Genomic DNA, 13,270 nt, shown 5'->3' with positions numbered 1-13,270 from the left:
TGTTACTTTGCAGGTTAGAGACACCAAGTGCCTTTACGAGTATAAATGGTTCGCTCTTGTATACATTGGTATTTTCACCATGGTTTTGCTTAGGGTGATGTTCAGCCCTTTGGCCTTTTGTGCTTGGCTGGCTCAACTTAACAGTTTAGGATGTCTGGAGACAGTTCTTCTTTAAAAACTCTCCCACTGCCCTTAGTTAAACATTTCATTAAATGGCGATTTGAAGCATTTCAGTTGGTCCTCAGTCAAAATAAGAAAAATATTTTAGGAAGAGTTTTCAAAATACTTAAAATGGGCACTTAGTGGTACGCACAGTTTTTCAAATACTTGGGTTACTTGGGGTTTCTTGTTAGTGAGATAACAATCTTCTAAAGCAAAAAGCTTATGTTGTGTAATAGGACCTTTTAAAAACTATTTATGTATTTTAGCTTCAGGCTTTTGTACAACCCTTGTGTGGGCATTTGAAGACACCAAAAGATACCCGCAGGGGGTTTGTGGATTAAGTAATAAGTGGTAAACCTCCAACTGAGGCTTTGCATTTATCATTATCATCTCAGTACAGAAAATGTTCAGACTGGTAATGATTCTGGGCTACCTGCTGCTAATTCTGGGGGATTTCAGCCTCAATGTAATATTTAATAAAATATTACCGCTAGACTTCAGCGAGACTGTACCAATAAGAACTGCCTTCAGAAGAGATCAGAAGAGTGAGCTATTGAGGAAGAGAATGCACACCCTAGAAACGATAAAATAAAAACAGAAGTCATAAAGTAGAGATAAAATTCTACCCACACTAATAAAAAACACAGTACATGGGGAAAAAAAAGAAAGAAAAGCAAGGAAAAAACATACAACAATCTATTTAAAACCCAGAACTTAAATAGATAAAGGGAGTACATAAATGAAAGCACATTGCAAACACAGTAAGAAACGAACGGGAGAAATATATTAAAAACATAGAGCAAACCAAAATTCAATAAACGGGGCTGAAACACTGGCTCAGCCACATAGTGGACTAGGTTCTTGGGTCCTAGCATGGTGTGAATTCTCACTGTCAAATTTCTCAGATGGGCTTCACTGACTGTACTCTCTTGTTCTGCTAACATCAGTTGTCTTTACATGATGTGTATTTTATGGCTTTTATTTGGATTCCATACATATGGGAAGTTCAGAGTAATTATTACACCAAGGTCTTTGCCCTTAGATTATCCCGGAGTCTGCTCCCCTTGCTGGTTAGTATAATTCAAAGTGCTGACCCTAGCTCATAAATCCCATTGTGAAGACTCATCACTGCCTGAGAAACTGCTCTTCTGGGCTGGATATTTCAGCAGGAAGTTTTTTTTGGTTTCAGTTGTGTGCTGGCATTGTTCATGTATCTTATGCTGACAATATTTAGTGCTTAATATTGTTTTTAAAGGAAAGTCTCCTTCTCCTAATTCCAATACACCCTCACTTAATTAACCTTTAGTGCTTCAAGTAAGACACATATCTTTAAAATTTTTATGCTCTGATAGCTGTACATTAGTAGGGCTGTTTCTACCACTAACAATGGTCTAAAGTGCTTACTTAGGAAATGTATTAACCCTTACAGGTCATCAAGATACCAATTAGAGCATCATTTTTGCTAGTGAACTAAAAGCTGTGCTCTTGACCTTTAAATCTCTGCAGAGTCCTAAACGGCTAATGATGTCTAAACAATGGACAATTATTAAATTAATGTATTATTTCTTTTCATTCCAAAGTTGATCAGTAAAATAAAAAACCCACAGGTCAGCCAATAACCATTTACATTTTGTCAGTAGTTTGAATTTATAAGTCTTACATTTTGTGGAATAGAAGCAAATACCTCCCCTTACACTTTTAAGTACTAATTACAGTTTATAGTCTTAATAAAATTAAAAAACTAAACTTTTATAGTACCAGTGTGAACAGAAATAAGAAAAATCAATCATTCTTCCTGGGTGATATTTAATAACTTTAGTCTGCATTTGACCTTCAGATACACAACTATCTGATCTTTCTCAAAAAGAGAATATATTTTTCTCTCTCTCATGGCCTTCAGGAAAATTTAAGGTATTATTATTTTAAGACTATCTCTTAAAATAATTGTTTTGGTAAGTATGAGCTGTTCCATAGAACGTATGACAATCTTTGGTGAGTTTCTTGTATAAATTTGAGGAGAAAATTTAACTCTCTGAATGTAGATGGAACATATATTACACTTTTTTTCTTGTTTCTATAAAGAATAAATATTTTTTGAGACACTAGTTTGTGCATAGGCCTTTCTAGATGTTTGAGGATGCAGAATGAGGAAGTTGCTGATTTGGAGGTTAAGGTATAGGGTAAAATATTAACACCACACACTGAGTACAAATGAAAATTTAAGTAAAAGTACAAAGGTATCATATTAAGTAGAAGATGTCAGCAAAGGCAAAGATTTTTCTTGATGGATAGACATCATTTCAACAGATTCTAGAGCAGGGACGGGAGAGGTACACACCAGACAGAAGAGTTTAAGCAGTGAACAGGATGTATGGACAGAAGAATAGATGATAGAGGATAGCTAGCCACATAGAGAGTTAACAATATTCTTATTGCGGTATATAGTTTTATATTTTTTATAATCACCAAGTTATCCATGAAAATATTTATAAAATATTCATATATAACTTGCTCAAAGTATAATAAAGTTATGATTTGAACCCAGTTCTGAAAGACTCAAGAAATAAAGCATGATTTTTTTCCATTATGCTGCCTCTATTGGACTTCAATTTCGTTTTGGCAGTATTTTATCACACCAAATATTATTCCTCTAAACAAACAAAAAAATACAAATACAGTAAAAAAAGAGGATCAAGTAATGTTTCTCTCTCTTTGTTGTCTTTTTAAGTTACAGCATTTGCTCCTTTTCTTTCTTTCTTTCCCTCTTCTTTCCCTCCCTCCCTCCCTTCCTTCCTTCCTTCCTTCCCTCCCTTTTCCTCTACCTTGTATTAAGCAGCTATTACATTCCAGGAACTGCATACATGTAGGAGGAGAAGGAGATGGTAAAGTAAATATTGGAATGATCTGTAGCTTATTTCCGAGCTTAGAAGCTTCGTAGGAAAAATTACCCCACCCCCAAAAAATTTAGTTTCCTTTATCACACTTTTGCATATCTTAGATAATCTCAGGCTTAAACCTTTCTGTTTTAGTATTATGTCTGTTTATTGTGTGATCCTCTTGTCCTAATGCAACGTACATTCTATAAAACCAAGTTCATCACAGCTCTTTCCGAGGCTACTTTGTTTCTTTGTTTTCACTGAATATACCTTGTTCTTAATTGGGATCATTATTATTATGAAGTGTCAGAAGAAAGGGTACATTTGTTTTTTTCTCTGTGTTCAAAAATCTCTATTTAAAATATCTGATGGAATATTATATTTTCTCATTTTCATGCCTTCTACTTCATCAACCAGTTATCTTTTTTCAAAATTTATTCAGAAATAAACCAAGTTTAGCAGTTCCCTCATAGTGTTTTATTCATCTCCTGAGAAATAAAAATTTCAGCCAAGTAGATAAAATATGGACCACGATACATACATGTTGTCACATTTAATAACTAAAGGTGAATTTCTAGTTTCTGTCACCATTAGCTTGTCAATATTAGTTGGGTGGGGGACCAGCTAAGGTCCTGAACTGGAAGCCAGAAGATGGACTTTAATTCCATCACTTATTGTTTTAAGTATTTGGTGGAAGGCACCTGACATTTTAAGGCACTTTTTAACCTTTAAAGTCTCTCATGGTTATTCTGAAGCTCAAATGATACATACTACTCTAAAAATGAAAAATCACTGTATCTGTGCTATGTGTTACTGTCTACGTTTTCACGCTAAGGATTATGAACAAATATCAACAAAACCACAAAGTGGTTTTCTTAACAAATTTCATTGGCCACAGTAAGATCACATGGCCATAGCCTTGCAATTATATGACAACACCTGGATTAGAAAAAAAAAGTGACTGGTCTCGGCCACGTCAAACTACTCATGCCAGTGCACTGAGGCTCTTGCTACATTACTCACTCATCTTAAACATTCCTGGGAAAGGTGAGAGAGCAGGGGTCTCAGTCCTTCTTTCAGGGAGAGGAAGACCACAGCAAGGGGCTGGTGACTCAGAGTCAGGCTCCAGGTGATAACCCAGTAACACGGTCCCCAGGCCCTGGTCCTGGTGCCAAGGAGATGAGATGGGGCGGTGGGCGGTGAGATGCGGGGAGCCGGATGTGGAGCCACAAAGGCCTGAATTCAGCCCGATACAATACAACAGAAATCAGTCCCATTTCTGTATAAGAGCAGTGAACAGTCAGAAATGGAAAGAAAAAGGTAAAAACAAAAACGATATCTTTTACAATAGCAACAAAAAAAGTTAGGAATAAAAAAATAACTCATTAAGAATTGGGTTTCTAGCCCTTTGGTGGGAGGTGAGCCCCGCCAAGTAAGAGGAAGGTCACAGGAGGAAGGAGACAGGGGCACTGAGTAGGCCACCTACAGAGCCTGCTGCACTGGGAAAGGGCAGGTTCCAGGGAACAAAGAATAGGCAACTGGCATCACCCCCTCAAGGACGTTTCCCCTAAAAAGGTAGCCATCACTAGTTAGGGAAGGGCAGGGAGAAAAATGTGAGGGCAGCCTCATGGAGCCCTGGAGCTGAGCAAGCTGCACTAGGGCAACAACGTGAGAGGTATCCAGCATGGCCAGTGCACAGACTGGGGGTCAGGGTCCAGCTAACGTCTCCAGGAGCCTTCTAAGTCCTGTTGAGAAAGTTTGATTAATCTAAGAGAAATGGAAAGCCATTTGAAGGAACTTAAGCAGCGTGTGTGTGTGTGTGTGTGTGTGTGTGTTTGCGTGTGCACACGTGTATTCACGGCATGATTAGATTATTTTCTCTCTCTGGGAAGCAGTATTTGTTACTGTTGTCTTTGTCATTTGGTTGTTTTGACGATGAGGAGAGGAAGGGAAAGAAGAGGACCTGATGACAAGTGGTTCTAACATAGACCAGGGTTGACAAACTACAGCCCACAGACCAAATCTAGCCCTCTGCCTGTTTTTGTATGGCCCCCAAGCTAAGAATAGCTTTTACAAAGAAGAATAATATTTCATAACATGTGAAATTCAAATTTCAGTGTCCAAAATAACATTTTGTTGGAACACAGCCATGCTCATTTACTTACGTATTATCCATGACTGCTTTCACCCTACAAGCCAAGCTGAGTGGTCGCAAAGAGGCCATATTACCTGCAAAGCCCCAAATATTTGCTATCTAGCCCTTTACAGAACACATTTGCCATAAATGATGAATTTTCCAGGTGTTGCTAAGCTTCCCGACCTAAAAATCCCTGGACTCAGTAGGTAGGAGCACCTACTCCTGTACTTGTAAGATCTGCTTCTAAGCTACATTGTACATTTATTTATGTAGATACAGAGGTAAGTAAAATGTTCAGTGACTTTTCTTGCCCTCTGGTGGGAGAGACAGACATTCAACCACTATCTACACGCAAAAAAATCTATTTTAAAGGAGTCATAATAGAAGGAGAGGGTGCTGTGATTTAGCGTAATTTCTTTTCTAGTCAAAGGGAAGACCTCTTTGAGGATGTACCATTTAAGTTAAAGGATGGCATATGAAAGTCTAGGCAACACTTTCAGGCCGAGGGAAGAACAGCTCAGGCAGGACTGAACTGGGCACTGGGTGTTCAAGGAGCTTTAAAGAAGGTCCACGTGGCTAAAGCATATAGTGGATGACAGAGTACATAGGGGCCAGATCAGGTAACACTTTGTAGATCAAATGTTGAAGATGTTGAGACTGCAATGGGAAGGCTTGGAAGGGTTTTGAAAGAGTAACGTGATTGGATGCACTTTTGAAAGAACTCTCTGATCTCCTCCTCTTGAGGAGTAGACAGGTATGGCAATAGCGGGAGAGGCTGTGGGATATGGGGGATGGACAGTGAGAGAGTTTTGACTATTGAAGGGACGGAGCTGGTAGAGAGAGGGAGGTGGAATATTCAGCAAATGGGCAGCGCCTGGTGGAGTGAGAGCTCTCAGAATGAGCAGAAAGGGCTTCCTAGGGATTGGATGCAGGTGGTTCCTCTTTGCCACTAGAGGGGAGAAGGATTGCAGAAGGACAGCTTTTTAGGTCTAAAATGCATTCCTTCCTCTATTCAACTGCTTAAAAAACTTTCTTTGGTTTCTTTCTAACTAGATCAAAGGTTTAAGAAGGTCAGTAAGCAGCCCGTTTTTGTTTTTCTTTAAGACGTATCGTAGGGTATCTGAACCTTAATCATGGTACATTTTATTTCTCTCCCCCTTCTTACTCTTTGTTTCTTCTTTTTTGGACTCCGGCTTGTGCTTCAGCCATTCTGAACAATCCACTCCTCCAGTGGAGCTCTCTGGAAATATTCCCAACCATGTTATGTTACGACACTTCTGTCTTTGCCATTTTCTTCTCTCGCATCTTTATTTCCCTCTTTTCCTTACTTCCTCTACGGGACTCCTCCTTATATTTTGCCTTTTCCTGCGCTTTCTCTGTCCTAATCCCCTCCCTGTTCACTCTCGTATCCTCAGTTTCTCTTTCTTCCCCTCTCATCTTAATCTCTGTCTTGTGACTCTACCTGTTGCATCCCCTTTTCTCATGCTACTGACAGTTCTAGTTATGAGGTGCCAGAAGAAAAACAAACACACGTTACAGATACATATTTATATTTGAAACTAGGAAATATAGATATATGTACTTCCTATGTCGGATACACACATTTCTTGAATTCTAAGTGGAATTTTCATAACTCCCATTTTAATAAAAACACCTTTAATATTTTCATATTTTGGGTTTTCCATCTCTCCTGTCTACTCTCCTCCCAAGAAATTCAAAGGATTCTGGATTTCTCATTTTCATCTGAATAAAGTAGGAATCCATTGTTTTTCAATTGTATGTTTATACTGTTAGTGTTTTACACTTATGATTAACGATGATATAAATTTCCACAGGCGGAGGTTGGAGGGCAGCACTAAGTTTTCAAATCAACTTAAATTAGCCAAATGGTCGTTTTCTTTCAAGTGATGACAAGTTAATTACTTCCCTATTGGGATTATTATATTAGCCCTTGTTTGTCTCTGAAATTTCCACTAAGCACTCTCGATTTCCCTTTACATGAGGAACACCTGGGGTTAAGAATAAGCTGTGGTTAGAATTCCATAAGGGAACCAGGTGGACCAGGAAAGACAGGGTTTATTGTTTTGCAGCCAAATCAGTTGGGAAAATGGAGATGTTTCCAGATGTAGCAAGGTTTCTGTGCCCTTCAGGGACTAGCTTACTGGCCGTTGAGTGGCTTCTACCTTCTAACCTATTTACTTCTGAGTTTGGTTTCATTAGATTACAATTTGCCTGTCATATATCCGGTTTCCTTTGTCTACCTCTCCTGAGATTCTGATTCTATTTTCATTCCCACCCTAACAACCTGATTCTGATTGCTTGTCCATTGGCTCTGGTCTTCCAGACGTCAGACTGGGCCCTGGCTTAGTATCACCCTGTCACAGTGACCCAGTGACCTAGAACATTCCATGGACTCTTGGTATATAAATATGAACATGCAGCTGCTACATCAGTACCTAAGATGTCAGTGGCTGGAAAGGACGACTGTAGTCCCAGTTACATCACTACTCAAATTCAAATGGCTCCAGCTCCCCACAAAATTGACTCCAGAATGTCCAGCCTTTCATGGTTCCTACTCTATCAAGTGTTTCCTTGCTATCTCGGATATGCTAACATATGTCCATGAATCCATCATCATCGCTTGTCCCTGAAGCTGAGTCCTCCAATCTCATTGGCTGCGCAGAGGAGCCATGTCAAAGCAAAGCATTCCTGTTGCTGCTACTGCTGTTACCATCACTTCTGTCTGAAGTGGAGTCCAGTTAATGGCAGCAGAAATGGAGCCATGTGGCTCTACCTCTTGGCATTAATCTTGCAACGTCGGAAGGAAAAATCCCTCCTCGAGATGCTCAATGAAGTAAGTGCAGGAGAGAGTCCCACAGCAAAGCTGCCTGAGTTCCAAAGCTGCTTGTGCACTTGATAACACAACTCTCCCATTTATATAACCACCAACTTCTCCGCAGCAGAAGACACGCTTTCAGGGCTGATGGCTCTAGACAAGTTTTGGTATCAACTCTGCGACCGCTTTTAGATATGTCAACTTGGCTAGGCTGAACTCCAGTCCCCAGAACTCCATTTCTAGCATGTTTCTGGGTAGGGTGGGCTGCAGGTTGGAGGGAAACAGTGGTCATGTTGCAGCATAAACCTCCATTTCTTGTCAATCAACTCTAATCTAGGTGCTGCTGGGAAGGGATTCTGCAGATGCAGTTGCAGTCACAAATTAGTTATTTTAATGAATCAAAAGGGACATTATTCTTGGTGGGCCTGACTGACTTAGTTGGAAGGCCCTTAGTTGGAAGGGCTTAGGTCTTCACTGAGTCCCGAGACTGCAAGTAGCGGTTGAACCTTCCTTCCCCTTGAATCTTTTCTCCTGGCTTACATGAGTGGATGACGAGCTTCAGCTTTTCCTCGGGTTTCTCTCTGCTCGAGATCTTTCTTTTCTCATGGCCACCCTATGGATGTTAGTGTTTGATTAGCCAGTCCCCACAATGGCTCATTCCTTGTGTAAATTCCTATGTGTCCTACTGATATTCTGCTTCTCTGGCTGAGCCAAGACTGACACAAGCACCTAGAAACCACCCCTCTTCCTTTCTTCTGTCTGTGGTCCTGGGGCTGAGTATGGCTTCTGATGTCCAGATGCTTTTGTTACAGTGAATTCTCGCTCAGGGGCCATCTCCCGTCCTGTGTGCTCTCCCTAGACTTTGTCTCCACTTGGGCCACCCAGCCTATCAAAAATCTAAATCCTGGGCTTCCCTGGTGGCGCAGTGGTTGAGAGTCCGCCTGCCGATGCAGGGGACACGGATTCGTGCCCCGGTCCGGGAAGATCCCACATGCCGTGGAGTGGCTGGGCCCGTGGGCCATGGCCGCTGAGCCTGCGTGTCCGGAGCCTGTGCTCCGCAACGGGAGAGGCCACAACAGTGAGAGGCCCGCGTACCGCAAAAAAAAAAAAAAAAAAAAAAAAAAAAAAAAAATCTAAATCCTGGTGCTGAATAGTGTTCAAATAGCTTCCCCAAACACACCTGAGTCCAACAAAAATAAACACGGTGAGAGATGTTGCCTAACACTACCAGTAAGAAACACTTTTTTCTTACTGGTTGGAACTTCATAACAGTTTGAAAATTCAGACATCAGGGAAATTTCTTTTCTATGATTTGATTATGAAGCACAGTGAGAAAGTGACTTTTCCTTTCCTTAGGTTTGGTATCCAAATGGATAGTAAATGTTAGTGCAGAAGATCCGTGTATAGCTGCTTTGGAAGAAATCAAGAAATCTGGTTGAATGGTTAGAAGGTTAAATGCGTTTTTCATGTAGCCAAGTGGCATTTAAAGAAAATGAATGTAAGTAGAGTTTGCCACTTGAAAATAGACAACATTTGTCATATTCCTGAATTCCACTGATTCCCAGCCAGACTGATTTGTGAGTCATGACTGTTAACCCAAACTGTGCCAATGTCAATGCCATCAAGGCGTACTAAAATTATTCCCGTGTTTTTGTGTAACCCTGACTTAATCAAAATGGATCCCAATGAATCCCATTCAATTAATATGCTCATTACCATCGTCAAAATGAAGAGTTAAACTCGCTGGAGAGCAGTAATGGTACTATGTCCTGAGAGAGATTCATTTGGCCCCAGCTGTCCATTTTATTCTAAGTGCTAAGTGCGTTAATATACATAGACTATCATTTACATAGCAAGTGACGATGCAAGGTGAATTATTCATTGTGTGACAACCACCTGATACCCAGTGTACTATCAAGTGCAAAGCCATTTCTTGTTTGACCTGTACGTAAATTTGCATTATAGAATTCATTACCTTTCTATATAAGTCACATTGAAGTTATGTGCAGCTATCTCTCCCAGAAGCTTCTCAGAGAGATAGCCGCAGGTTACCTCTGCTTTGAGTTAATTGCCGCTCTCCTTGTCTGGCAAAGCAGGCTGCTTTTGGAATGGAAGAATTGCGGGGACCCCAGCCAGGCGGCATGTGCAAAGCTTCTCCTTTGATGCAGAGAGTAAGGTGAGAGAGAAAGACAAGCCCAAATTTAATTAAAATGTTATGAGAGCTGGAAACCAGCACATGAGACAAAGTAAAGGGGAGCAGGGTGTGCACCTCCTGAAGTGTATTGCTGCCCGGGATCACCAAGGTAATAAAATTCAAGCTGCTTTCCCCAAGCAGTGGGTGACCCCATCCTCAGCAGAGAGCTGTGTGTTTACATTCAGAGAGAACTGGAAGTCTTCTTGAATAAGAAATCGCCTCATTTCCAATTTATTCTTTAGTCTCCAGAATATAATTGAATTCATCTTGGCACTTTTCATGTGGTTTTGCAGACTATTCATCTCTGCATTATCTTTGCAACCTTTAATAATATGGTTCATCAGGGAGGTGTGTGCCTCTGAACATAATAGTGTTAAGACTAGTTCCCTGACGGGGCAGATAGCAAGCTAATTACCCAACTTGCTGGGGAACCAGAGCCGTAGGGACTGGAAATTTCCGGTATTGAAATGAATGGTGGGGAGCCTTCAGGGGCCTGAAACTTTAGATATTCTCCCCATTAGATTCTTAGTCAGTCACTCGGGGCTCTGCCAGATTGGATGGCCTCAAGATTTGCTTTGCTTGTGAGATTTTTTTTGTTACTTCCCAATTCCAGCTGGACTGAAAATACTGTAAGAAAATCCTTGCCTATTATTGGTATTTTGGTCTTTCTATTTCCCATCTCACCTGAAAACAGGCAGTGCAGAGGAGTGAGAAAATGAAAAGAACAATGGAAACGGTAATAGAATTGCACTCAACCCTTGAAGAGATTTGCTTTGGATTCCACATGAAGGGGCAGGCACACAGAAACCTCACCCAAGTCAATCCTGGTGGACCTATCCCTCTAAATGTAATTTCAGACCTGTTCTTTCTGGAGGAAAAGCTTTTTTGGATGGGAGATCTGTTGGAATATCCCTAAGATTCCACAGCTTCATTTGCCTCTCATTTGATACTCATGAGCCTGCCCTAGAAATATTTTTCTTTAGTAAAAGAAAAATTTGGACTTAAAGATTCACATCATAATCTAATCTCTTACTAGACAGAGCATAGTCTGGGGACGGGCAGTAGTAGCAACAGCTAGGAGCTTCTTAGAAATGCACCACCCCAGACACAGTGAATCAGGATCTGAATTTCAGCCAGGTCCTCAGCTGCTTTGTAAGTACATTAAAGTTTGGAACTCTCTGATCTAGCCCGCTCACCCCCAAACCATTTACCATTTTTTCTACACTGGACCCTTTCTTCAAATGACTTAGTGAGGCTTCGACAAGGGAGGGATGCTGAGCTGGAGTCCATGTGGAGGGCTCTCAAGCTGCCCTTGCCTCCCCTTCCTGCTGCAGGTCTGTGTTACCCCAGGGCTCCACGGCACACGGTGCAGAAACACTGAGCCAGTCCTTCCATTTATTGTGCACTAAGAAACCGAGGCTGTGATAGGTTAGATAGCTTACTTTAGGTCGCAGAGCTTGTTAGCGCTAATGCTGGGTGTGTAAGCCAGGTGGTCAGACTCTCAGTCCCATTCTCTCTTTATGTGGCCTGCTTCTGACACCCAGGATTTGCAATAAGCCTTTGAACAAAAAAGTAAGCTGTGTCTGAGACTAAAGTTATTATCCAGGCTTTGCCACTCCCTGGACGGTGAAAGGCATTTAAACACCTGTCCTTGCTGAAGAGTGAATGAATGCGTCATGTGTTTATAGCTCTGGTAATTGCACCCTATGCATACGATTGTATTTATGGAAAAAAACCTGAGGTTGAACGCACACTTTTAGTTTTGATTATAAATGTTTATTTAAAAGATGGCTCTGATTCAATACTGTGAAATCAATTCCAGGCCACTAGAGAGCATATATCGCAGCTCTTTATCTTCTGGGCCTGAAAGATGAAAGGCTTTGGATGGTGTTAAGGACTGAGTGCTTGTGTCCCCCAACCCAGATTCATATGTGGAAGCCCTCACCTCAAGTGTGATGGCAGCTGGAGACGGGGCTTTTGGTAGGTAATTAGGGTTAGATCAGGTCATGAGGGTGGGGCCCACCTGATGGGATTAATGTCCTTAGCAAAAGAGAGAGTGGAGAGCTTTCTCTCTTTTTCTCCACAAGTACTTACAAGGAAGAAGCCATATGATCACACAGCAAGATGGCGGCTGCATACAAGCCAAGAAAAAAGTCCTCAGAGGGAAACCTACCAGAACCTTGATTATGGACTTCCCATCCTCCAGAACTATAAGAAATAAAGTTTTGTCTTTTAAGCCATCCAGTTTATGGTATTTTGCTGTGGCAGCCTGAGCAGACTAATACAAATGACATGTGCTTCCATACCCATTTATAAGTGAAATCTGGACATTCTTGTGAAAATTAAATAATAACGATCACTCTCATTTATTGAGCACCTACTATGTGCCCAGGTACTACCAAGCACTGTATTAGACATTTCATAGACATTACCTATGTCCTCCTCACACCAAGACTTTAAGGTAAATATTTCCCTGATTTTATAAACTACCTTCTTTGGATGAGGGAGCACGTGTCAGGCTCTCCTAATATCTCCAGATTTTAGCACAGTGTTTGGCACATAATAGGCCCTCAGATGCTGTTACTGTACCAGGGTTTATGCGATTTGCCCAAGCTCACACATTTGCAAAATTTCGGATCCAGGACTGTCTTCCCGAAGCTCATGACGCTAGATTGCAAGAAACGGCCACAAGTTCCTCCCATCACTCTCTGCACACCCCTTGGAAAACTGACTTTTCTATTCCTCCCATCCAGAGGTGGAATCCGTCTGGCCACTCTTGAATTCAGGCTGTCCTTGGGATTTGCTTTAACCAACGGAATGTAGCAGACATGACAACTGGGAGTTTTGAGCCTTGGCCTCAAGACGCAGGTCTCGTCCTGCGACTCCCGTGCCCAGAAACCTGGGCTAGTCTCCATGAGGCTGCAACACCTTGTGGGCATCACATCAACCACCAACCATGGCAATAAGCTTGTCATAAGCTCACTCAGGTGGCTGAGCTGAGTGCTGCCACCTGAGTGAGCTCAAGCGAGACCAGCAGAAGAAGTGCCCAAGCAAGCTGAGTAAAA

Source organism: Phocoena phocoena, chromosome 12 (genome assembly GCF_963924675.1).
Source record: "Phocoena phocoena chromosome 12, mPhoPho1.1, whole genome shotgun sequence".
Taxonomy (NCBI): domain Eukaryota; kingdom Metazoa; phylum Chordata; class Mammalia; order Artiodactyla; family Phocoenidae; genus Phocoena; species Phocoena phocoena.
This window is presented reverse-complemented; position numbering follows the sequence as displayed.